This window comes from Arachis hypogaea, chromosome 16 (genome assembly GCF_003086295.3).
Source record: "Arachis hypogaea cultivar Tifrunner chromosome 16, arahy.Tifrunner.gnm2.J5K5, whole genome shotgun sequence".
NCBI classification, from domain to species: Eukaryota; Viridiplantae; Streptophyta; class Magnoliopsida; order Fabales; family Fabaceae; genus Arachis; species Arachis hypogaea.
Window position 1 is genome coordinate 109,933,022 of NC_092051.1, and position 26,084 is coordinate 109,959,105.

Below are 26,084 nucleotides of genomic sequence, written 5' to 3' on the forward strand. Positions count from 1 at the left end.
TCAGAGTGGGTATAGTTAGACATCTTCTACTATGAACTTACAAAAAAAGCTCAGATGTCTCTAGACCACTCAGCTGGTGGATCTATACACATGAGAAAAACAATTGAAGAGGCTCAAGAACTCATAGATACAGTTGCTAGAAATCAACATCTGTACTCAAACAGTGAGCCCTCCATAAAAGAAGAGGCTATGGAAGTAACTACTGATCCTAATCCTCAAGAACATATTGTTGAACTTAATCAGCAATTACTCCTTATGACAAAACAATTAGCAGAATTCAAAGAGATGCTCCAAGACACTAAAAATGCTAACAAGAATATAGAAGCACACTTGAATCAGACAAGACAGCAGCTATCTAAACAGATAACAGACGAATGCCAAGTTGTTCAACTAAGGAGTGGGAAGACATTGAATAATTCCGCTCAAGGTAGCAGAAAACAAAAAAGGGAACAACTGACAGAGGATGACCAAACCACTACCCAAGATCCCTCTGAGGACATCAAGAGCCCAGAGAGGAATAACTCTGGCGTCCAAGCGCCAGAAAAGGGGGAAAAGTTGGCGTTAAACGCCCATTCCTTGCCCAGTTCCAGTGTTCAAACGCCAGAAAAGGGTGGAAAGCTGGCGTTAAACGCCCATCCAGCACCTAATCCTGGCGTTCAAACACCTATGAGGAATCAGACACCTGCAAGTGCTGATAGTATGATAAACCACTATTTCATGGTTTATCTTGTGCTCAATTGAGTGGTTTTTATCTACTCTTTACCCACTTATTCATACTATTTGCATGGTTTTACATTTACCTTCCTAATTATGTTCTTTGATTGAAAACATGCTTCTTTGGACTTATAATTGCTAATATTAATCCTCTCTTATTACCATTAGATACCTTGATATGTGTGTTAAGTGATTTCAGAGATTATAGGGCATGAATGGCTCAGAGGATAGAAAGGAAGCATGCAAAAGTGGAAGGAATACAAGAAGTTGGAGAAATTGCTAAGCTGTCCAGCCTGACCTCTTCGCACTCAAACAGCTATAACTTTTGCTACAGAAGTCCAAATGACGCGGTTCTAGTTGAGTTGGAAAGCTAACGTCCGGGGCTTCGATTTGATATATAATATGATATAGTTTCTCTAACACTAGGCGACGCGACCGCGTGATCCATGCGGCCACGTCGCAGTGACGAAAATCCAGCGTGGCAAAATTCGAAACCAGCGAATTCTGGACTGTTTCTGACCCAGTTTGCGGCCCAAAAAACACAGATTAGAGGCTATAAAGTGGGGGACTGCATCCATTCATAGGGAGGCTTCCATATTCACAATTTTAGGAGTAGATATAGTTTTTAGAGAGAGAGGTTCTCTCCTCTCTCTTAGGATTAGGATTTAGGATTTCTCTTAGTTTTAGAGTGACTCTCAATCCCAAGTTCTTTATTTTTATTTATTTTTATTTAATTTATGAACTCTTCCATGTTACATATAATTTTCTTAATTAATGTTATTTGAGGTATTTCAGACTTATGATTGCTCCTTTTTATTATATAAATAATTTTGATTTTTCTCTTTTGGCTTTGGTTGAGACATTGGTAACTCTTGAGTTATCAAACTCATTGTTGATTGAAAATTGGAATTAATTTGTCCACTTAACTTACCTTCATAGTTAGGGGTTAATAAGGTGGGGGAAGAATCCAATTCTCATCACAATTGATAAGGATAACTAGGATAGGACCTCCAGTTCTCCATACCTTGCCAAGAGATTTTATTATTGTTAATTTATTTTACTTGTCATTTAAATATACCTGTGCCCATTGCCCAAACTCCAAATTTCTCAAAACCCCAAATTTACAATCTCCATAACCAATAATAAGAACACCTCCCTGCAATTCCTTGAGAAGACGACCCGAGGTTTGAATACTCGGTTATCAATTTCAAAGGGGTTTGTTACTTGTGACAACCAAAACGTTTGTACGAAGGAATTTCTGTCGGTTTAGAGACTATATCTACAACGCGACTGTTTTTATGACATTCTTTACTGGCAAAAATCCCAACGTCAAAATGGGAGCGACCACCAGCGGCGGACTGCAGGAAGATCATCCCTCACAGCAGGAACTTCATTGCTTTGGGCTACAGACCACCATCTGTCACTGCTACTGATGAGACAGCCCCTCCGTCTGTTGGACCCTCTTCATCCACAGCTGCCCCAGCTGCCCCTGCTGCCACCACTGCACCTCTACCCGCCTCTGAGCCGGTTTATCACCTCGTGCACCGTCTATTCCGCCAGCTTGATCAGATGGAGCGCCGTAACAGGCGCCGGTATGAGAGATTGGAGCGCCGCAGCAGGCGACGCTATTCCCATCTGAAGCTGATGATCAGACAGGGCGCCGACATTTCCTCCGAGCCCGACACACCATCAGAGCCATCAGAGGAGGAGGAGGATGAGCACGAGGAGGAGCCTCATTCCCATGTGGAGACTCATCAGCAGGCAAGCATAGAACACGCTACACCACAGCAGGAGGCCCCACATCAGCTTGAGGCTGCAAATCCAGAGATCCCGATCCAGTCAGTCCCCCCTCTACAGCAGCCAGACTCTCAGCCCACCACTGCCACAGAGACCCCAGCTACCATCCCTACCAGTGATGACACTCCTTCACACCCGGCTTGATTGAGCATCGGGGACGATGCTTCATTTTAAGTGTGGGGAGGTCGCCATCTCTGGCGTTTATTTTGGTGAACTACTACATACTTTTTCTTTTATTTTGGATATTTTTCTGTATTTTCCTCTTTTTCTTTTATTGTTATTTTCTGAGTACTTATACATTGCTACTTGTGTATTTTACTCTATTTTCTGCATTTTGTATTTTTTGTTCATATTTTAGTTATTTAGTTCATTTTAGTTATTTAGTTTAGTTTGCAATTCTAACTTATTAGTGGATCAATTAGTATAGTTTACCCTTTTTACATAAGATAGCTTAGTTATAGCTTATTTTAAATTGACAAATATAAAAAAAAAAGAGTAAGCTAGGAACTTGAACATAATAGATTTAGATCCATAAAACCTTGTATATATAGCATTATATGATGTAGTTAAACTGACAACATTTCATCAAGGAGAAACATTAAAACTTCAAAGGCTACCCTAAATTAATTTTTAAGAGAATAATGAGAATTTTCAACAAAACCTGCATGACATACATAAGTGATAAATGATTTTTCAGCTAGAGAACACATAGCCTGTGAGTTTTGAGCTTAACTGTATGGTTACATTCAAACCGTAATTTTTATTTCTGTGTGTTCCAACCTTCTTTCTTATTCTGGTGTTCTTTACTTTGTTTTAGTCTATATGTCCGATTATAGAATATAGGTACATCTCAAAATAATGATTGAGGCCATCATTTGATTTTAGCTCACTTACCCCAAATTAGCCTACCTTTTACATCACCTTTGTTAGCCCCCTTTGAGCTTTTAAAAAAACCCCCTTATTCTATTTTAACCAAATTACTAGCCTTAAGCAGAAAAACAAAAGAAAATCCCAAGTGAATCCTTGGTTAGCTTAAGATAGAAAATTATAAATAGAGTAAAATGTGGGAAACTTATTGGGAACATAGTTGATAAAGACAAAAGGTAGAAAAATTAAAAAGAATAAAGCAACTCAAAATTTTGGGGAGCAGGCTCATGAAAATTCAAATTAATTAAAAAAATTAAGGAGTGGGAGCAATTTCTGAAGTCTTTTTTGGCCCAGATCCAAGTACAGAAAGCATAGATTAGAGGTTATAAAGTGGAGGAATGCATCCATTCAGAGGGAGCTCGCATAATTTTAGTTTTCAATGATTTAGATTTAGTTGAGAGGGAGATCTTCTCCTCTCTCTCTTTTAAACCTGGAATTGAGAGTCACTTTTAAAACAAGAAGAAATCCTAAATCCTAAAAGAGAGAAGGGGAGGGGGGTGGTACGGCGGCGGCGTCTGGGCGGCGGCGGCGTCGGGGTGGTGGCGTGGTGGCTGGCCAGCGGTGGCTGGGGGAAGAAGAATAGAGAAGGAGAAGAGGGTTGGGGGTGAAGGGGGGCTGCGTGACTAATAGGGTTCGCGTGGCTGGGGGGGTTATATTTTCGAATCCACGCAGCCGCGTGGGGCACGCGGTCGCGTGGTTGGGGTGAAAATGGTGGGGGCGGGGGGGGGGGGGACGCGATCACGTTGGTCGCGCGATCGCATGAGAGGGGTGACGCGATCGCGTGGGTCGCGCGATCGCGTCGCTGGAACTCATGCTAAACGCACGACTCCAGCGCCGTTTTAGCGCAACTCTCTGTCTCCTTTTGGGGTGATATGCAATCCATGCGACGCGATCGCGTTGCTCACGCGATCGCGTGGGATTGGTATTGGGTAAGTGACGCGATCGCATGGGGCATGCGATCACGTGGGCCAATTTGTGCGAAACGCACAAGAGCCGCACGATTCCAGCCCAACTTTCTGTTCATTGGATCCTTACGCCGATATATATATCACGCGGCCGCGTGGGTCACGCGGTTGCATGGGTGGTGTTTTTCGTGGTATGACGCGATCGCATGGGGCATGCGGTCGTGTCGTGCAACCCCCCTCTTTTTTTTTACTGAAAAATGCAGGATGCAGTGATTAACATGAATGCTATGCATGATTCCAGGTTAATATTAAAATAAAAAAAATAAATTGAAAACAATAAACAAGAAATAGATTGAGAAAGAAGCGACCATATCATGGTGGGTTGTCTCCCACCTAGCACTTTTAGTTAAAGTCCTTAAGTTGGACATTGGAAGAGTATCCTGTTATGGTGGCTTATGTTTAAATTTGTCCAAAAATTTCCACCAGTGCTTGGAATGCCAATAGCCTCCGGGGTCCCAAACTAGGCATGTAAAGCTTCTGAGCAGCTTCAAACAGATATTCAGCCTCCCGGGATGACGAATGTCAGAATATAATCCATGATCCCAAGCTGTGTTTTTAGATCCGCCTCCGTTTTGATTTGTAAGTTTCCATTCGGGCGGGTTAAAAAGTAGAATCTCACCGTGGTGACCAAACGTTTTCCGTGATCCATGCAATTGAGCATGATACCAATCCATGTACTTCGAGGTGAAGCGTGGAACCTTATTGAACCTGGTGCACCAGTTCTGAGTACGAGCCAATTTCCTTTTACTCTTAAAGCCGCAGAGAGCTCTAAGTTGGCCATCTGTTTCAAGCAAACCATATTCAAGTGAATAAGTAAAATTATAAGTTAAGGATTGTACCCACTTGAAGCTTGTATTAGGTGGTAATGGCCTTGGGATAGGTGTTTTTTGGTGGTTCTGCAAGTTCCGTTTCCTTGTGCTCTTCTGTGAATTCTTCTACTTCCTTGCAAAGATCTTCAATTGTATCTGTATCCTGGTCAAAGTCTTCTATGTCTTCCTCATCACTCGAGTCATAGATTGGAGGTTGAGAGAAATCTACCTCCGCATCATCTTCATATTCACTTGGAGAAAATTCTTCGATTTCAGAGAATTCACTTGCGGACGCAAGTTCATCACTAGGAGAACTAGACTTGTGACTATCATCATCAAGGAAATTTGCTTCTTGGATTATTCCGTCTGATTCTTCGTAAACGACTTGCCTTGGAGATTGTACGGTATCCTCCTTAGCATCAACTGTAGCATCTTGGACGGAGTTTTCCTCAATTCTGGATTCCCAAGGAAGTTCAGCATCTCCTAGATCTTCAACCAACTCTTCTTCTTGAACAATGACAGCTTCTTCCACTTGTTCTAGTACGAATTCATTCTCTGTCTTGTCCACTGGAGTCTCTAGTATTTCTTTCATGCTACGCTCTTCATCGGGCTGTCCACATGGAGCTGTGGTTGATCCTTGTATATTTGAGCGCCTAGTGGCCCATTGAATTAGTGCTTGCTCCAGTTGTTGAATGGTTATTTGAAATTTAATTACTGTTTCTTTTAGGCGATCCTCTGCTTCGCGGTTTTCCGGACTTGGATATGATACAAAGGAAAGTGGTGATGATTGGGAACGATTGGATTGGTATTGGGGTAAGGAAGGATCATATGATGGCGAATGGTGAAGAAAAGCTTGTGAGTGTGGTGGTTCGAGGTTATGTTGAAAGGATGGTTCATATGCACGGGGTGGGGCTTGTTGGTAGTTACAAGGTTGTCCACCATGTCTTTCAGCTGGGTATGCACGGTAGAATGGTCTTTGTACAGGATATCTCGGAGGGTGTTGCTGCCAAAAGGGTTGATTAGATCCTCTTGGTTCCATCCATCCTTGATTGGTCTGACCTTGATGCACATTAATGCTGTAACTTCTATTTCCTTTAACAATATTAGAACCAAACTCAAAGCGAGAGGGGTGAGAGTTCATAGTAGCAAATAAAGATAAAAACAAAAAAAAAAAATAAATAAACAAGCAAAAGAAAAATATTTACAATAACCAATAATAATGCACACGTTAGCAGTTCCCCGGCAACGGCGCCATTTTGACGGTGGTGATTTCTGCCAGTAAAGAATATCATAAAAACAGTCGCGTTGTACATATAGTCTCTAAACCGACAAAAATCCCTTTCGTACAAACGTTTTGGGTGTCACAAGTAACAAACCCCTTAAAAATTGTTAACCGAGTATTCAAACCTCGGGTCGTCTTCTCAAGGAACTGCGGGGAAGTATGTTCTTATTATTGGTTATAAAGGTTGTAATCGGGGTTTAGAAGGTGAGAAGTAAGTAATTTAAATGACGAGTGAATTAAATGGCAATTAAAAATAAATAATAACTGTAAAACAACTTTTGGCAAGATAAGGGAAATTAGAGGTCCAACTTAGTTATCTCTCTCAACTATAATGAAAGTTGAATCTAAACTCCACTTGGTCAACCTTTACCAGGGCAAAGGAAAGTCAAGGGACTAATTAAATTGACATTTGAATCCTAATTATTTCCTAAGAAAAGGTTGGGATTATTTAAGTTCAGCTCAATTAGCAAGATAACGATTATCAATTACGTTGAGTTTAATAACTGTTGAGTTACTGAATTCTTAACCAGGACCAAAAGGGGAAAAAAGTAAAATTGCTGAAATAATAAAAACGTCCTTAAATGGGAAGCAATGATAACTTAAATCAAAGAGAACAATCATAAACTGAAAATACCTCAAATATCATTAATTCAAATAATTGTCTGTAACATGAAAGAATTCATAGATCCAATTATAAAGGTAAATAGCCAACTCAGATACTGAAATAAATAAATAGAGTAAAAGGGAAGTTTAAAACAAAGAAATATAAAACCTGGATTGAGAGTCACTCTTAAAACAAGAAGAAATCCTAAATCCTAAAAGAGAGAGAGGAGAAGATCTCCCTCTCAACTAAATCTAAATCATTGAAAACTAAAATTATGCGAGCTCCCTCTGAATGGATGCATTCCTCCACTTTATAACCTCTAATCTATGCTTTCTGTACTTGGATCTGGGCCAAAAAGGGCTTCAGAAATCGCTGGGGGCGTATTCTATAAATTATGATACGTGGCCTATGTCACGCGTCCGCGTGGGTCACGCGGTCGCGTCATCTAGAACTTTTCCTTTCCACGCGGTCGCGTCAGTCACGCGTCCGCGTCATGGGTGTTCTACTCAAGGCACGCGGTCGCGTCAGTCATGCGGCCGCGTCGCTGCTTCTTTGCTTCTGGCACGCGATCGCGTCGTCCATGCGATCGCGTGGATACCAGTTTCCTTAAAGCTCCATTTTGCCTTCTCCTTCCATTTTTGTATGTTTTATTTTTCATCCTTTAAGTCATTCAGCCTTAGGAAACCTGAAGCTACTCAACACACTAATCACGGCATCGAATGGAAATAAAGGTAATTAAAATAATTAATTTTTTAAAGCTTAGGAAACATGTTTTTCACAATATGACATAATAAGGAAGGGAAAGTAAAACCATGCAATTAATGTGAATAAGTAGGTGAAGAGTTGAATAAATCACTCTAATTAAGCACAAAAGAACTCATAAAATATAGGTTTATCATAGTAACCCCTCTAAGAAGGCTTCTCCAATCATTTCTGTAGGGAATAAACCTGCAGCAACTAAGGTTGAAGAATATAAAGCCAAGATGCCTTATCCTCAGAAGCTCCGCCAAGCGAAACAGGATAAACAATTTGCCCGCTTTGCAGACTATCTCAGGACTCTTGAAATAAAGATCTCGTTTACAGAGGCACTTGAGCAAATACCCTCTTATGATAAGTTCATGAAAGAGATCTTAAGTCATAAGAAGGATTGGAGAGAAACTGAAAGAGTGTTTCTCACTGAAAAATGCAGTGCAGTCATTCTAAAAAGCTTACCAGAAAAGCTTCAAGATCCAGGAAGCTTTATGATACCATGCACATCAGAAGGTGCTTGCACCAAGACAACTTTATGTGACCTTGGAGCAAGTATCAACCTAATACATGCATCCACTATCAGAAAGCTTGGGTTGACTGAAGAAGTCAAACCAATCCGGATATGTCTTCAACTTGCTGATGGCTCCATTAAATATCCATCAGGCATCATTGAGGACATGATTGTCAAGGTTGGGCCATTCGCCTTTTCCACTAACTTTGTAGTGCTGGAAATGGAGGAGCACAAGAGTGAAACTCTCATTCTAGGAAGACCTTTCCTAGCAACTGGACAAACTCTTATTGATGTACAAAAAGGGGAAGTGACCCTGAGAGTCAATGAGGATGAGTTCAAGTTAAATGCTGTCAAAGCTATGCAGCATCCAGACACAGCAAATGACTGCATGAGCACTGATAATATTGACTCTTTGGTGGAAGAGATCAATATGACTGAGAGTCTTGAATCAGAGCTAGAGGACATCTTTAAAGATGTTCAGCCTGATTTGGAGGAACCTGAGGAAATAAAAGAACCTCTCAAAATCCCTCAGGAAGAGGAGAAACCTCCTAAACTAGAGCTCTAACCACTACCACCATCCCTGAAATATGCATTTTTGGGAGAGGGTGACACTTTTCCAATGATCATAAGCTCTGCTTTAAATCCACAGGAAGAGAAAGCACTAATTCAAGTGCTAAGGACACACAAGACAGCTCTTGGGTGGTCCATAAGTGACCTTAAGGGCATTAGCCCAGCAAGATGCATGCACAAAATCCTATTGGAGGATGATGCCAAGCCAGTGGTTCAACCACAGAGGCGGCTAAATCCAGCCATGAAGGAAGTGGTGCAGAAAGAGGTCACTAAGTTACTAGAGGCTGGGATAATTTATCCTATTTCTGATAGCCCCTGGGTAAGCCCTGTCCAAGTTGTCCCCAAGAAAGGAGGCATGACAGTGGTTCATAATGAAAAGAATGAACTGGTTCCCACAAGAACAGTTACAGGGTGGCGTATGTGTATTGACTACAGAAAGCTCAATACAGCCACCAGAAAGGATCATTTTCCTTTACCATTCATAGACCAGATGCTAGAGAGACTAGCAGGCCATGAATACTACTACTTTTTAGATGGCTATTCAGGCTACAACCAAATTGCAGTGGATCCTCAAGACCATGAGAAAATAGCATTCACATGTCCATCTGGAGTATTTGCTTACAGAAGAATGCCTTTTAGTCTATGCAATGCACCTGCAACCTTTCAGAGGTGCATGCTCTCTATCTTCTCTGATATGGTAGAGAAGTTCCTGGAAGTCTTCATGGATGACTTCTCAGTATTTGGAGACTCATTCAGCTCCTGTCTTGATCATCTAGCACTTGTCTTGAAAAGGTGCCAAGAGACTAACCTATTCTTAAACTGGGAAAATGTCACTTTATGGTGACTGAAGGAATTGTCCTTGGGCACAAAATTTCAAGCAAGGGAATAGAGGTGGATCAAGCCAAGGTAGAGGTAATTGAGAAATTATCACCACCTGCCAATGTTAAGGCAATCAGAAGCTTTCTGGGGCATGCAGGATTCTATAGGAAGTTCATAAAGGATTTTTCAAAAATTGCAAAACCTCTAAGCAACCTGCTAGCTGCTGACACATCATTTGTGTTTGACACAGAGTGTCTGCAGGCATTTGAGACCCTGAAAGCCAAGCTGGTCACAGCACCAGTCATCTCTGCACCTGACTAGACATTACCATTCGAATTAATGTGTGATGCCAGTGACCATGCCATTGGTGCAGTGTTGGGACAAAGGTATAACAAGCTTCTGCACGTCATTTACTATGCCAGTCGTGTTCTAAATGACACACAGAAGAATTACACAACCACAGAAAAGGAGTTACTTGCAGTGGTTTATGCCATTGACAAGTTTAGATCCTATTTAGTAGGTTCAAAAGTGATTGTGTATTCTGACCATGCTGCTCTTAAATATCTACTCACAAAGCAGGATTCAAAACCCAGGCTCATAAGATGGGTGTTGCTTCTGCAAGAGTTTGATATAGAAATAAGAGACAGAAAAGGGACAGAGAACCAGGTAGCTGATCACCTGTCCCGGATAGAACCAGTAGCAGGGGCGTCCCTCCCTCCTACTGAGATCTCTGAGACATTTCCGGATGAGCAACTTTTTGCCATTCAAGAAGCACCATGGTTTGCAGACATTGCAAATTATAAAGCTGTGAGGTTCATACCCAAGGAGTACAGCAGGTTGCAAAAGAAAAAACTAATTTCTGATGCAAAGTACTACTTATGGGATGAACCATATCTCTTTAAGATATGCGCAGACGGAATGATCCGCAGATGCGTCCCTAGAGAGGAGGGACAGAAGATCCTGTGGCATTGCCATGGATCACAGTATGGAGGACATTTCGGAAGTGAGCGAACAGCCACTAAAGTCCTCCAATGTGGCTTCTATAGGCCTACTCTCTATAGAGATGCCCGAGAGTTTGTGTGTAACTATGACAGTTGTCAAAGAGCTGGTAACTTGCCTCATGGTTATGCCATGCCTCAACAAGGGATCTTAGAGATTGAGTTGTTTGATGTATGGGGTATTGACTTCATGGGTCCTTTCCCACCATCATACTCAAACACTTACATTCTGGTGGCAGTAGACTACGTATCTAAATGGGTGGAAGTAATTGCCACACCCGCTAATGATACCAAGACTGTGCTGAAGTTCCTCTAAAAACATATTTTTAGCAGATTTGGTGTTCCCAGAGTACTAATCAGTGATGGGGGCACCCATTTCTGCAATAGACAGTTTTACTCTGCTATGGTTCGATATGGAATTAGCCACAAAGTAGCAACTCCGTATTATCCATAGACAAATGGGCAGGCTGAGGTCTCTAATAGAGAATTAAAAAGAATCCTGGAATGGACTGTAATTGTCCGTAGAAAAGATTGGGCAAAGAGCTTGGATGATGCTCTGTGGGCATACAGAACAGCATTCAAGACTCCTATAGGAACCTCTCCATACCAGCTTGTGTATGGCAAGGCCTGTCACCTGCCCGTGGAACTGGAACATAAAGCCTACTGGACAACCAGATTCCTAAATATGGATGCTAAGTTAGCTGGTGAGAAAAGATTGCTCCAGCTAAATGAGCTAGAGGAGTTCATACTCAATGCTTTTGAAAATGCAAAAAATTATAAGGAAAAAGAAAAAAAAGTGGCATGACAAAAAAATTGTCATCCAGAGTCTTTGAGCCAGGACAAAAAGTTCTGCTGTTTAACTCTAGGCTCAGATTATTCCCCGGTAAATTAAAATCCCGGTGGAGGGGACCATATGTGATTACAGGAGTGTCACCATATGGATATGTTGAGCTTCAAGATATTGATTCTGACAAAAAATTCATTGTTAAGAGACAGAGAATCAAACATTATCTTGAAAGCAATTTTGAGCAAGAATGCTCAAAACTGAGGCTTGAATGAAGCTCAGTAAAGGTCCAGCTAAAGACAATAAAGAAGCGCTTGCTGGGAGGCAACCCAGCCATTAGCAAGTTATTTGTCTTAATTAATACTTGTAGAAGTTTGATATACATTTTTCTTCAAAGAATAATCATCAAAATTGAAGAAATTCACAGAGTTACAGAATGATTCAGTGCAAAAAGCAGAGAAAAGGAGCTTGCTGGCAAGAAAACGCCAGTAAAGGGCATTTTCCGCAGTTCTCCTCCCTCCCCTTGTCTTCTTCTCCTGGCGCGACATAGACTCCCTCTCCCTTCTCTGCTTCTGTTTCGGTTTCTTTCATGGGAGGAGGGGAAACCGTATGTGTGTGATGGCTGCGCAGCAAGACAGTGAAGGGGGGTTGGGGCTGCACAGTGTTGAAGAGGAGGAATGAAGGCTGCTGCTTGGTTCCTTTTTCCCTACTGCTGCTGCGCGTGAATGGAGAAAGGGAAAGAAGTGCGTTGCTGCTAAGGCAAGGAAGGAGGGTTGGGGTGTGGCTGCTAAGGGCTAGGGAGATTAGGGTTTCATTTTCAAAAGTTAGGGTTAGGGGCATTTTAGTAATTTCAAATGAAATTGGGGAAAATATAGTAATTGAAACCCAATTTAAATCCAACACTAATTATGTATAGAAAATACTATTTGCTCACCAATTTCACAAATTATTTTCAATAAAATGCCCAAATCTAAAAATTAGAAATAATATACTTAGTTTCTTCATTTTTCCAAAATAGCAGTATTAATATTTAAAATATTAATTATTTAATCCAAATCATATAGAAATCCTTATTATCTCACAACTACCAACTTTATACTCTGAATATAGAAAATAATCCAATAGTTGTGAAATTGGATAATAATCATAACTTATCTCAAATCTAATAAATCAAAACTTGCCTTAATTATCTTTAATAAAATAATTTCTAAAATTAAGACTGTAAATAACTATAAGATTTGAGACTTGATCATAATAAGACTTTTCAAAGTTCTGGGTCTTACATTCTACCCACCTTATAAAAATTTTCGTCCTCGAAAATTGATGCAAAGCGAAAGAAATTTCATAACAATTCACACTTGAACACATTTAAGGAAGAAGCAAAAATATCTCATCATATAAACATATATACGATTTTCAAATACTTTGATTTTCATATGCATAAGGGTGCAAAGGTAGGAGTGTGATTGCAAAGCAAATGTTACAATGTAGGCTCAATGCAAAAGATAACATGGGTCAATCATGTGATAGTAGGGCAAAGCATCAAAGGCTATAAAATAGGATAGTGTTAAAAGGACGTGCTTAACATCCGCACACTAATCTCATATCAACCTCAAAGTTTCAACTTTCCAACTCCATCAAGCACTTTACAATCCCCATACTCGATCACAAGCCTGACAACCGCAAACCTATTCGCAAGGAACAAAACACCCACAACTCATATGTTGCACACCTACCGCTTCAACTTCTGTATACACATATCACGTCTTAAAGAACTAACGCATCGCGTTACTACATCTACAAGTTGCACGTGATATCAAAACAATTCTCGAGTCTACTCAGAAGGATACCAGATTTAGAACGGAGAGACAATTGTCAAGGGTAATACTCATAGATTTAAGGGAATGTATCCAATTTCCAGATAAACAAAGATGCTCAAGCAATGAAGTTTGCTAGAAATAAATCAATTGACAACTTCAAAGATAACCCTTGGATCAAGGAAGTTCAACAGGATCAATAGGAAGAAAACCAGCGCATCAGTTTGAAACAAACTCAAGCTGAGTCGAGGAAGCATGAGGTTTACAGAAGAGAATATTTCAAACCCAAGACAAAGCTCACAGAACTCAAGAGCATAATTAAAATACTTCCGAATACTTTATTCATGAAAGAGTTGAAAACTTGCGGAAAACCACTTCGCGGTCTAGAAGAAAAGTTGAGCAACAAACATTCTTCAAGAGAGTAGCAAAAGCATAAACGTGGCTTTACTCCAATACAATTTCATGTTGAAGCAGATTATGTAAAGTTTTAAAAACAAAATGCACACAAGTTTGGCCAATAGCTAAAATATTTCCTCAAATATTTTAGAAAAATAGTTAGGTGCACAACTTATCCAAAAATAATTCATAAAACTCGGAAGAAAATCAAATGCTTGTTCGAAAATTCTCAAAGTTCATCCTCAAACAAACGTGCATAACATTTATAGCAAGGACGAAAGAGGAAGTTAAACTCTCTTTAGAAAAGAAACTCCGAGGTAAAGATTTGCTTACAATTTGATAAAGGAAATAAGTGGTGCATTACAAACGAACCGATTTCCACTAAACAAGGAAGCTTTCCAAAACCTCATTTAAAATAGCGCATGCCAACTTTAAATTAACTTCGTCAAAATTGAACAATGGTTTTAATCTCAATCAAGCAACAGAAGGTAAATTCCGTTTAATATTTCTTCAAAGAGAATTCAAAACTTCTTTAAAAGTTCAAAACAAGACTCCAAAAGTGCTCTTGAAATCACCATCTCAGAAGAACATTCAAGAAGTCTAAGATATACTAAAAAGGAGTCAAGCCTTGCAAGAAAGGATCTTAAATTAAAGTAGTTCAAACAAGATCCACTAGACATGAAACATCAAACAAGTTTTAAATTGATCCAAAAGAATACAAAAGTCATAGAAAAAGACAACTCAATCATTCGTAATTCCTCAAGGATAAATCTTTTTGACTAAAAACTCTTGTAGAGATAATGAGAGAATAAACAATACACTAACTTGAAACGAATCAAACTGACCCACATAAGGATGAGATTCACAAGAGAGGACAAACCAAGATCAATGGTAATATTCACAAGATGTAAAAGATTAGTTAAAAACAAAATCACGTATGACATTCATAGAGGTGAAAAGCTTAAGAAGGAACGAGTCCGTTCATAAGAAGAAAGCTATGAGTCCAACATTTTCAAAAGAACAACAATGGCATAAACCATGTAGTATGCTAAATTAGACTCAAATCAAAATGAATTAAGTAAAGTTTATCAAGTGAAACTCAACCGGGATAAAAGCGAGAAATCCCCTTTCTTTCCAGAATTTTGAAAAATACCCCAAATACATAATCAATTAAAGATGTGCATTGGAACTATAGTAAAATTACTAGAAAGTCAATTTACTTTTAAAGTAAGTGCAATTTCATGAACCAGTAAAAGCACAGGCGAGGTATTAGAGATAAATAGTTGTTAAACTGTATAAGAAATCTCAAAGTTTCATATATAGATAAGTATATATCTAATCAACAGCAATTTTTTTATAAAACCTCAAAATTGGCTGTAATCACTGTCAAACAAGAGAAAAACTTAATCAATAATTTCTCAAGAATGGACTCGGAATTCGGAGTTAAAAGGCACAGCGCATTAAGACAAGTTCAAAGCTATATCAAGGAATATTTGAATCAGGAAGAACTCAAACAGAGAAAGACAGATGCAACAAGGATTCCAAACAAGCATATGCAATTGAGATAAAAAAATAATGCATATAAATAGAGAAATAGAGTGGAAACATCCAATTACTTTTCAAGAGGAGTAGCAAACAAGAACTTCAAGTTAGGATATGAAAAAACAGGTCGACTCGAATAGAATTTCAAGACACACAACTGAATAGCCTCGAGAAATAGTTTCCAGCATTCCCAAAACCCACGATTCGCTTTACTCAAAACTCGCATATCATCTATGACAACCCATTAGTGCTCTCATATACACAATTCACCAGTATTAAGCTGGCCAAACTTAATACCAAGAATTATGCAATGCAAGACTAACAGCGTTAATCAATAGATCATCATGTGCATAAAGCTCTAATTCTCGTCATTCGACAAGACCTAATACATGACAAACGCTCAGAATATGCAACTGAAGTAGAGTTGGTCCATTCCTCAGGCTCTACAGGAAAGACCGCTCTGATACCATAATGTAACACCTTAACTACCAAAGCTCACGCTTCCGGCTGCGCGACTCTGATAGCTCGGACATTACGACGACACTTATACTATTTAATACTAAAATATGAGCCTGTTTAAAACTTTAAATCACAATACCGCTCCCAAAATACTTTTATCCGATAACATACATCCATAGATACCATACAACTTACAAAACTCATAAAGAGTACATCCATATATATATATATATATATATATATATATATATATATATATATATATATATATATATATATATACATACATATATAAATAAATAGTATTACAAGCATTAACCAATACAATCCCTATCCCTCTTACAAAATATATCAAGATAAAGGCGAGGGTACAACAAGTAATAATCTAAAGCAATACAGAGCATTTCAATAACTAAATAAACTCTTCGTGACTTCTGCGCCTTATCCTGAAAGGGGAAAAATGTAGGGGGGTGAGAACATCGTCCTCGAAAGGGTTCTTAGTAGAGGGTTTTTTGAGAATTACTGTAATAGGATACGTGAAGATAAACCGCACCAGTGATTAATAACCGACTTATGCCTCTTTTCAAAATAACAGTTTACAATAAAAGTAAAGTCGAAAATATTTTCTGAAAGAGGAACCGTTCAATTCTCAAAAACTCGAAAGCCTTTCAAAAAGGTTTATCTATGCTGAACCAAAATAGCCTTTCATATTTTTCCAAACCAGAAACACACAAAACCAAAACCAACCATCGGTCCATCTCATTTCAACCATGGCCCTAGGCCCAAACAATCCAACCAACAACCAATCACCACAATCCAACAGAGTCCCAGTTGCAAACACAGATAGGAAGTTCAAGCACAAACAAACAGTTACAGCAAGTAGAACAAATAGCAGTTAATCTCAAATAGTCACAAAGGCAAACCCAGTACAATATGCACACCCAAACAATGTCACATAGATGCATATGATGCATGCCTGTCCTAGTGGCTGATGATATCATCTGTCGGTTATAAAGCCAACCCGACAAGTCCTGGTAGCTAACTATTGGACTGTCCCTCTGTCGTGTATCCCCAACTCGAGTTATACTTAATATAAACTTGATCATAATCATGATCCATATCCATCACCCTCACTGGTGAATATTTATGGGGGTGAGCTCATCCGGGGCTTTCACAGTGCCCGGCCACCCTGACAACATAGGGTCAAAAGAGCTTCGAGTCTCAACCTGGAGCACGTGGTGGCTAGCCACTGCTTCCTCCCAGGGAAACTCTTATTTCCGATAGTAGAAGTGCAATATCACAAATTATCAATATCTCAGCATATATGCTTTCATTCTCAGCCATGGATCAACATCCATCTCAGCCATCCGGCTCACGGTTCAATTCAGAACCAGCCAATATTCATAATCATACACAGCCATTCCGGCTCACAACAAAACAGCACTTCGACATTCAACATCATCAATTCATAAAATCGGCATTTAAGCCATAAATCACTTTTTCTCAAATCATTTCACTTTGAAATCAAGTTTCAACTCTTTTCAGCCTTGGCTTTAAAGATCTCATTTCTCAAATCATCTCAGGCTCATAAGCCACTTTTACTCAAAGTAAATTTCCCTTTTAAAACAATGGTACTATCGGTATCCTCTTTCCAAAACTTTCCTAACCATGGAAAGTTAAAGATTCATTTTGAAACATTCAAAATCATCCATCCAACAATGGGATTTCATAACAAAGTTTCTCGGCAGAGTCCCAAGTCTTTAGGGGAGAATAACATAACTCATTTCGCCAAATTCATTTAAAATCATTAAAACCTTGTCTTCCGATTTGAGTAATAAAATAGGATCTAAACTAAACCGAGTCACGTAATCATTTACTTCTTTCAAGCCGTTCCCTTTACTTAGAAAAAACCAACTTCAACCCCCATGATAAATTCTAGAACGTTTCAACTGTTCAAAATTGTTTTAGCCTTGCAAGAATTCAGAGTTCAAAGAGTACTTAAAACTTTTCTCAAAACATTTCAAAATGAAACTTGTCAATAGACATTCAGGTTCTTTCAACGTCATTGAAACCCTCAAGTCAAATTCAAAGGCATTGCCCTTGTCACATTTAAAACAGCTTTAAAACATAAGTTTCATCTAAATAACTTTCTCCTGAAAGAGATACAATGCCTTTCTTACGAAGCAAGACTAAATCACAATTTCCCCTTTAATAATTCATTTCAAAAGCATGAATCATCCTTTTCTTGATAATTTAAATAAAATAGTGGAAGTCTTTAACTCATCATTTTTCCAAACATGTCTGATGAGTTTGGAAAACTCTAAATTAATATTTGTGATGACTAAACATTATTAAACATTTAATTACAAAATTATTAATTTTGATCTTCAACTAACATATGTTAATTAATAATTTTGTATTGCAGGTTATTAATTGGGCCGAAATAAAAAGAAATATCCCAAGCCCAATAAATTAAATTTCAGCCCCATGTAATTCTTGTTGTGTGATTTTTGGCTGAAATGGTTTTATTAGTTGGGCCATAATATTTTATTTCTATAAGCCCAAAGAAAGCCTTCCTATGTGTTCATTGCTTGATCCCAATTTTATCAGGAAAGCAAATGTTATCATTTGGGCCAGATTAAATCTTAATGCTACCAAGCCCAACATTATTTTGATGAAAGTTTCCAAGCTTGGTCCGAAACCAAGGCTAAATGAAAGCTAAATGACTTCATGCTTTCCAACGGATTCCATCTCTTTGTTAAGAATGGATTTCAAATTTAATATGTTAGCATTGGAAATATGAGAGAGAACTTGACTTTGATTTGATGGGAATCATTATGATTAATGCTATACGCTACTCAAAGCAAGGGAAGTAAAAAGCAATCTATCAACTTGTTTCATTTTCATTTAATTGCTTTTACTTTAACTTCACATTCTCTCTCATCTCTTTCTTCTTCTTCCTTCGGTCCTTGTCCAGGAAGCTATGGACGCAATGCTCATCAACCAAGAAAAGGAAGAAGTTGCATGCATCAAGACCATCAAGCTAATGATGGCAAGAAAACATACTAAAATAAAAATGAGCTGTGGCTGAGATATTCACCATATTTAGTTAGATTTGGTGAGGTATCTTGAGCCTTTCATGCTAAAAAATGGACGTTGAAGATTCGGCCAGCATGGAGGAGATTCTTGAAGCATGGCTTGTCTTTGATTCTGCTCAACCACCACAGGGAGTAGCTAGAGTGGCGAAGTGATGGTTGAAGGCAGAGATTGAAGCAGATGAAGTCATCATCATCATGAAGCATCAAGGGCCAGAAATCCATCTTGGAGAGCAAGCCAAGGATGGAGAGCTCGGATTGATGAAGGGTGATGATCAAGAAAGGTCCAGAGGTAATTGCATGTTGGGTTTTACATGGTTATCTCTTCTCTCTCTATGTGGCCGAACCGGTTCTGTTTGTTGAAGGAGGAAGAAGTTGGTTCGGTTTTGGCTTCAATAAGTGGAGGCTCCCCTCTTCTATAATAAGGGTGGACAGCCACTGTTTGAAGCAAGGAGAAAATTTGAGAGTGCAAGGCACAGAGTTCTCAGAGCTACCTGAGCTAACAGTTTTTTCTTCTCCTTCAATGTATTCTATTTAGTATTTTTCTGTTTAATTTTGTCATGTCTTGAGTCTCACGGAAAAAAGGCAAACAGTGAGGTTTGTATGAAAAAGCCATAGAGCGAAAAATGGCAGAGAGTGCAAAATTAAAAGAAAAAGCCATAGATGTCTTAGAGTTCCTTTGTTCATCTATGTTGTGTTTCATGATTCTGTGGGAATCCCCTTGTAAGTTGGGTTAGCACTTTACAAGTTGTAATCAGATTGATTATAGTGAAATTCCATCATTGTTGTGATGGAGACTGGATGTAGGCTGCACTGCACTTAGCAGCTGAACCAGGATATATCTGGGTGTAATCTTTCTTCCCTCCTACTACATTTCTGTTTTTTACTGCACAGGAGCAAAAACTAAAATGTCTCGTGCCAAGTGACGAGACAAAACAAAAAGTCTCGTGCCAAGTGACGAGACAAAACAAAAAGTCTCGTGTCCAGAGACGAGCCAAAACAGAAAATTCTCCTCTGAGTTCAGCAAGCATTAGCAACAAAAAAAAGGGGGCTAAGATTCAACCCCCCTTCTCTTAGCCACTGAAACCATCAATTGGTATCAGAGCTTGGTCTCAAAGAGATCAAGCTTTGCAGCTTGGAGTAAAGATCCTCATGGCAGAAAACAGTGGCACAAATGTGGTGTCCTACAATCTGACTGAAGGTCAATCAAGCAATAGAGCTCCTCTCTTCAATGGGAAAAACTATACCTATTGGAAGGAGAGGATGAAGATATTTGTACAAGCAGTGGATTACAGACTTTGGAAGATTATTCTCGAAGGGCCTCAATTTCCAACTATCACAAGTGCAGAAGGAGTTGTTTCTCTCAAACCAGAAGCAAGATGGACCGAGGAAGATAGGAAGAAGGTGGAGTTAAATGCCAAGGCAATAAATCTGCTCAATTGTGCTATCAGCTTCGAGGAGTACCAACTGGTATCAAGATGCACAACGGCAAAGAAAATCTGGGACAAATTACAAATCACCCATGAAGGAACCACCATTGTCAAGAAGACTCGGACAGATATGCTAAACAGAGAATATGAAATGTTTGTAATGAAGGAAGGAGAGTCTATTGATGAACTGTTCGAACGGTTCAATGCTATCATTGTTGGCTTAGATGCTCTGGGAATTACACATTCTGATTTTATGCTAGTGAGAAGAGTGTTGAGATGTCTCACAAAAGAGTGGGAAACTAAAGCTTTAATTATTTCTGAGAGCAGTAGCTTAGACTCCATGACACTTGATGATTTGAGAGGAAATCTTCTTGCTTTTGAAAATACCTATTTGAAAAAAGATACAAAAAAGAAAGGAATTGCATTTTCTTCTGTAACTAACCCTTTGGATGATGAATCCAGTGATAACTCTTCTGAAAATGAGTTTGTTTTATTTGCAAAAAAATTCAGAAAAATGGCTAAGCTCAGAGGCAAAGGCAGCAGCACAAGGAGAATAAAGAAAGACCTTAGCAAGGTAACTTGCTATAATTGCAAGGAAATGGGGCATTTCAAATCTGATTGTCCCAAGCTGAAGAAGGAGGAAAAGCCGAAAAGAGGAAAGAAGAAAGGACTGATGGCCACATGGGAAGACTTGGAGAATGACTCTGATGATGATGATGAAGAAACCGAGACCAAGTCACAAACATGTCTCATGGCAGACCACATAGATCAGGTAGTCTTTCATAACCCTAACACTGAAGATCTTCATCTTATGATAGACCACCTTTCTGAAAAAATAAGATGTTTTCTGCTGGAAAATCAAGAACTTGAACAGCAAATTACCATTCTTAAGGCCGAAAACAGTTTTCTAAAAGAAAAAGTGAGAGAGGCCGAAACTGCTTGTGATCTTGTTGAAGAAAATAAGCAGTTAAGAGCCCAAGTTAAGAGCTGTGAAAGTAACCATTGTGTTCTTGCATATGTGGACTGTTTTAAGCAAAATGAAGAGTTGCTTAAAGAGGTTAAAAGACTTAAGGAAGACTTGGCCAAGTTTACACAAAGTTCCAAAAGTTTAAATCACATCTTGGCTAGTCAAAAACCTCTTTATGATAAGGCTGGGTTGGGGTTCTATAAATCTAAAAATTCACATTTTAAAAATATTGCTTCATCTTCTAATGACACAAGATTTCAAGATCCCACCTACTTTAACAAAAAGGCAACTCCAAGGTTTTGCAGACTATGCAATCGGAATGGACACTTTCCCATTCAATGCTTTTTTGGTGAAAGAATGGTTGGTGACAAGGTTTATAAAATTGTTTTTGATTACAATGGCTTAGGACATAGAAGATGGTTTAACGTAAAAGGATCCAAAAAGATTTGGATACCTAAGGTTACTTAAGCTTGTTTTGTAGGTGTGCCTAGCATCCAAAAGGAAGGAAAATATGTGGTATATGGACAGCGGATGCTCTAGGCATATGACCGGAAAAGCAACCTTCTTCATAAAGCTTGATGACTATGATGGAGGACTTGTCACTTTCGGTGATGATGCAAAAGGAAAAATTGTGGCTGTTGGAAAAGTTGGTAAAAACTTTTCTTCTTGTATAAATGATGTTCTCCTTGTACATGGCTTGAAACATAATTTGCTTAGTGTTAGTCAACTTTGTGATTTGGGTTTTGAAGTTATCTTTAAAAAATTTGTTTGTTTAGTTGTGTGTGAAAAAACTGGGAATGTTCTTCTTGAAGCTAAAAGATGTAACAATGTGTATGGATTAACTCTTGAGGATTTAAAGGAACAAAATGTAACATGCTTTACATCTTTTGAATCTGAAAAATGGCTTTGGCATAGAAAGTTGGGACATGCTAGCATGTATCAAATTTCTAAGCTAGTCAAAAGAAATTTAGTTAGAGGAATCCCAAACATCAAGTTTGATAAGGATCTTACTTGTGACGCTTGTCAATTAGGCAAACAAGTAAAATCCTCTTTTAAATCAAAAGATGGAATCTCAACCAAAAGGCCATTGGAAATGTTACATATTGATCTTTTTGGTCCTACTAGAACTCAAAGTTTAGGAGGTAAACATTATGGTCTTGTGGTGGTAGATGATTACTCTAGATTTAGTTGGGTACTTTTCCTTACTCATAAGAATGATGCCTTTCATGCTTTTTCCACCCTTTGTAAGAAAATTCAAAATAAAAAGGATTTGAAAATTGCCCATTTGAGAAGTGATCATGGAAGAGAATTTGAAAATCAAGATTTTGAAAAATTCTGTGATGACTTAGGGATTTCTCATAATTTTTCATGCCCTATAACCCCCCAACAAAATGGGGTGGTTGAAAGAAGGAATAGAAGCCTTCAAGAAATGACTAGGGCTATGTTTTGTGAGAGTGAAATTCCTAAATTCTTATGGGCTGAGGCTGTGAACACAGCATGTTATATTTTGAATAGAACAATCATTAGAAAAGGGTTAAAGAAAACGCCTTATGAGCTATGGAAAGGAACCCCTCCAAATCTTAAGTACTTTCATGTTTTTGGATGCAAATGTTTTGTGCTTAACAATAAGGAAAATCTTGGAAAATTTGATCCAAAATCATATGAAGGAATGTTTGTTGGATATTCCACCACAAGCAAGGCCTATAGAGTTTATCTCAAGGAACATAGGACAATAGAGGAATCCATACATGTTACTTTTTGTGATTCTAACTTAATTCCCAGTATTGTGAAGGATATTGATTCAGATTGTGAAGAGGATGGAACAAGCAAAGAAAATCCCAAATCTGTCCAGAATGAAGAATCTGTCAGCCCGGTTCTGTCTTGTCAGATTGGAGGAGACACTTCCATTTTGTCTCCTGAACAGGCACGAGCAACTGAAATAGTGAGACCGCCAGAAGTTCATCAAAGTTCTACACCTGTCCGAAAGCCTAGAGAATGGAAGTCTATGAGGGGTTATCCTCATGATTTCATCATTGGTGACCCTTCTCATGGCGTAACAACAAGATCCTCCACCAAAAGGCAAACCGAACCTAGCAACTTTGCTTTCTTGTCACAAATGGAGCCCAACAATGTCAAACAAGCTCTTGAAGATCCATCATGGGTCAAGGCCATGCGAGAGGAGCTAGCTCAATTTGACAAGAATGAGGTTTGGACATTAGTACCTTATTCGGATGGTATGAAGGTAACGGGTACTAAGTGGGTCTTTAAAAATAAACTTGGTGAGGATGGACAAGTTGTTCGTAACAAGGCTAGATTAGTGGCCCAAGGTTACGATCAAGAAGAGGGTATAGATTTTGATGAGTCTTTTGCTCCGGTAGCTAGAATGGAAGCAATTCAATTGCTTCTTGCCTATGCTGCCCATAAAGGTTTCAAAATGTTTCAAATGGATGTTAAGTGTGCTTTCCTTAATGGCTTTATTGATAGAGAAGTGTATATGGCACAACCCCCCGGTTTTGAACATAGAAAGTTTCCAAATCATGTTTTCAAATTAACTAAGGCTCTTTATGGTCTTAGACAAGCTCCAAGAGCTTGGTATGAAAGGCTTAGTGCCTTCTTGTTGGAAAATAAATTTCAAAGGGGTACCACCGACACTACTTTGTTCATTAAAGCATCTAATGATGATATTCTTCTTGTTCAAGTTTATGTTGATGATATTGTATTTGGATCGGCCAACATTTCCTTGTGTGAAGAGTTTGGAAAACTCATGACTAGTGAGTTTGAAATGAGTTTAATGGGAGAGCTCACTTTCTTTCTTAGCCTCCAAATTAAACAAACTCCTAGTGGTACTTTTATTTACCAAGGAAAGTATGCAAAAGAACTTATTAAAAAGTTTGGCCTAGAAAATTCCAAAGCAATGGATACACCAATGCATCCCAACACAAAACTTGAAAAGGATGATGATGGTCAAGATGTGGATGAAACAAAGTATAGAGGAATGATAGGTTCACTCATGTACCTTACCTTTTCTAGACCGGATATTGTTCAAAGTGTGGGTGTATGTTCAAGATTTCAATCTCACCCAAAAGAATCCCATCTTACGGCTGTTAAACGCATCATTAGATACATTAAGGGAACTTGTGATTATGGCTTGTGGTATCCTAAATCTGATGAATTTTGTGCAGTAGGATTTTGTGATGCAGATTATGCAGGAGATAGAGTGGATAGAAGAAGCACGTCCGGCATGTGTTGCTTCCTTGGAAGCTCACTCAACATGTGGTCAAGCAAGAAACAAGCCACAGTGGCTTTATCCACAGCTGAAGCAGAATACATTTCCGCATCTGCATGTTGCACTCAATTAATTTGGTTAAAAACACAATTGGAAGATTACAAATTAAAAATCAATAGTATACCCCTATTTTGTGATAATATGAGTGCAATAAATATTTCAAAAAATCCTGTTTTGCACTCAAGAACAAAGCACATTGAAATTAAATATCATTTCATTAGAGAACATGTGCAAAAGGGAACTATTGATATTCAATTTGTAAAATCTGAAGACCAAATTGCTAATATTTTTACAAAACCCCTCTGTGAAGACAGATTCTGTAGCTTGAGAAAAAGTTTGGGAATGTTTGATTTAAATTTTATTGAAAATCTGTGAATTTGTAACTCTGTTCAATTTTTGCTCGTAGGTTTGGACGAGATAAAAATAATGGCATGATGAAAGAGCTGTGGTCAAGGGGGAGGCAGCGCAGAATTCAAAATTTTATGGGCCCCACCAAAAATTCCTTGACCCCACCTTAACAGTTATGGTAGTTATCTTTCTACAAATAAGAATCTTCCTCTTGTGTCATCAAATCTCCTTGGAAGTGGTTATTGTCAAATCAAATCCCTTGATTTAAGGCAATAACTTTTCAGTTTTGGATTTCAAAAATTAAAAGGGAAATCATTTTTTTGGGTAATAACCACCCATTATGGTCATTAACCGTCCACTAATGGTCATTACTCTCCATATTCTCTTTCCAAACCCCATTAAATGTGTTCACCCACCTTGTCTCTCTCTCCCTCTCAATTCGGTTATCACCCCAACCTTTCATATTTCATTCCCCCATTACCATGAAAAAGAAAACCGCGCCAAGAAAGAGTGAAAGAATTCTTCTTTCTCAAAAACCATCAACACCCCAAACTCACACTCACATCCACATACATTCTACTTCCTCATCCTCTCCCTCACCTCCAACCAAACAAACCGAAGCCATGAGAAGAAAGGTAGTGGCCCAAAAGAGTTCCGGAAGAGGACGAAACAGGAAGAACAAGGACCCCCAAGAGGAAGAAGAGCAAGAATCTCATACTTCTCCCATGCCTTCACCTCCACCCTCATCACCGAAACGGACTACTCCTGGAAAAACCTCCCAAAAGAATCAGGGGTTTGCACTCAATGACACTACTGAACCTCCAAACTTGGAATCCATGGAATTCAGAGACAAGTACGGCAAGACTCACTCCCACTTTGATCCAAGCAGATTTAACTCGTGCACCTGTTTTGAGTTTCATAAAGAGGTTATGGAGAAGTGTCATTTGTGCACAACCTATCTTGTTAGCCTTGAAAATCTCACCAACAAGGGTATCAATATCTCCTCTCTGTTTGAACTCCTCAACTGGAAGCCTCTACTTCTCATCCAGAAACCAGTCTACCCTGGTCTTGTTCGAGAGTTTTATGCCAATATGTGGCTCATTGACGGCACCCTTCATTCCTATGTCAAAAGGGTTCAAATAGCCCTTGATGCTGAGACAATTGGAGCGGCCCTTGGGTTCAAAGATGAAGGACCGCGAGCATACATGGTGGAA